Consider the following 2,147-nt stretch of genomic DNA (forward strand, 5'->3'; position numbering starts at 1 on the left):
GGGGGGGGTACAATGAAGTGTTTATATAAGTGTGCAAACCCTTAAATTAATACTTTGTTGAAGCACTTTCTAATTTAATTACAGCTTTCTGTCTGATTAGGAAGAAGTTTATAAACATGCCACATAGTGTTTCTTTGTGGTCATGTTTCTGTATTTTTTTGACTCTTACGTTCCTTGTGTTTTTCTTGTGATGTTTTTCTTGTTTATCTTGCTCCCTGTGCCTTCCTGTGTTCCCTGCCACTCTTAGTAATTTTCCCCTGTCAGTTTCTGCTCCTCAGTCCTGCCACACCCATCCTCACCTGCTCCCTCCTATCCAAATATAGTCCCAGCCCATATATTCGGTTCCCTGCATTCATCTCTAGTTGGTCATTGTTGCATCTATGCTTTGTCCTGGCAACCCCAGAGCACAATGCTTCCACTACCATGTTGTGTCACTGTGAGTTCAATGTTGTTGTTTTTTTGTGTTTTTTGTAATTTACGTTCCTGCGCTAAACAGACCTTTAGGAATTATGGCCAAAAAGTTCATCCTCAGGTTCATTAGACCAAAACATATTTTACTATGTGCTTTTGGAAGACTTATCTATATATTGGAGTCAACTCAATTTAGAATGGCCACCACAGCCACTTATGAAACACCAGATGCTGTAACACAATGCTATAACTCAGCCAATTTCACAGTTATTGGGCTAAAATTTGGTATGGTACTAGCTGAAAGTCATCTCACAGTTACTCTGAGCTCTAAACATCGCACAAGCTCTTTAGTTAAAACCTTTGCTTTAAACATCATCAACCCTGTTTCTCTGTTAGCAAAATATCTTGTAAACCACAAGACCAATTTTAAGGAAAAGTAATTATAGATAAACAACTAATTAAATTTTGAAGTCATTCCAAGTCTAGTTGGCTGCTGCAGCTAATTGACATTGGCCAAAACAAAAATGGCTAGTACTCAGTCAGTTTTACAAAAGCTAAGGTAAAATATTGTGTGATAGTAGCTGAGAGTCATCCAAACACATATTCCAACCATTAATACATCTTTCAAGATGTGGCTGTAGCAGATTTCTATGAGGGCCATCTTGAATTAAAAGTCTGTCATGAAAGGAGGAGGCAGTAGGCATTCTTTCAAGGAATACTAGGTCTTTACATTATTTATTTATTGTAAAAAAGAGTTTGTCATGCAACCCTACCCCATTGTATTGAGAAAAAAGGAGATTGTTGTCACATATAGTACACAACAAGTACTTGTCAGAAACCTTTGCAGCTTCTTTGGTATTGTTAAATAAATATCAAAAAAATAGATTTGTTGCTTAACATTGAACAAACTCATTATGTTATTTTAAAGTTTAGAAACATTCATTTCTTTCAGGAGGAGTAAATGAAATTATATAGCATAAAATTTACAATGGGATTGCAAAGTCTTGTTTTGTGTATTTTTGAAATCAAAGGACTTGGAGAAAATGCTTGTATTTTCAAAATTTGTGGCTATTGGTTATTAAAATATTCAGTATGGATTTCAAAACTGGGCTTTACCTCCAATTGTGAAACTCTGGTGTTGTACACATTTGTCTGATTAAAATTGATATCATTTGAAGAACTATGCTGAAATTCATTTCGTGCGAATGCTTTTTTATTGAAGTAGTACAATGGAAAAATAATTCAACAGTTGATTCATATTTTATGAATTTTGTTGAACAGCTTCATTTAGTTGTGGTCACTTATTCAGCAGCCTCACCCTGAAAAACAAGACAAGAAAAAAACTTACTGGTTTGAAATAATGTTTGAGATATTACCTTTTTATAAAGATGTGGCATAAATGCTTTCATCCAACCTAGAGAAGAATACAGTGCAATACAGTACATGGATTGGCACATCTTGATTTCATTAAAGAAGGCTGCAAACACTTAAAATTTTAGCTTAAACTTTTGCAGATGAAAAAAATGTTTACCTTTCCACTGTCTCGGCTCTTGGCTCTGAGCTTGTTGACCTGGGACTCAGCGATGTCAGCACGCTCCTGAGCCTCCTCCATCTCATGCTGGACCTTCCTCAGCCTGGACATGTGGGTGTTGGCCTGCTCCTCCTGTAAAGTATTTAGAATACAGTATGATGTGTTACATTTTCATATGAAAGTCAGGTTTTATAATGCCATTACC

The 2,147-nt window shown here is 35.9% G+C and overlaps 1 long non-coding RNA gene across 1 annotated transcript; it reads right to left on the reverse strand.

Moving 5' to 3' along the window:
* Window positions 1–1,602: 1,602 nt before the first annotated feature.
* LOC108229384 lies at window positions 1,603–2,141 on the reverse strand. The gene is made up of 2 exons (XR_001808296.3): window positions 1,943–2,141; window positions 1,603–1,730 (listed from the first exon to the last, which is right to left on the reverse strand). It is a non-coding gene; the product is annotated as an uncharacterized LOC108229384 (long non-coding RNA).
* Between the last annotated feature and the right edge of the window lie 6 nt (window positions 2,142–2,147).

Source organism: Kryptolebias marmoratus, linkage group LG12, assembly GCF_001649575.2.
Source record: "Kryptolebias marmoratus isolate JLee-2015 linkage group LG12, ASM164957v2, whole genome shotgun sequence".
Classification (NCBI taxonomy): domain Eukaryota; kingdom Metazoa; phylum Chordata; class Actinopteri; order Cyprinodontiformes; family Rivulidae; genus Kryptolebias; species Kryptolebias marmoratus.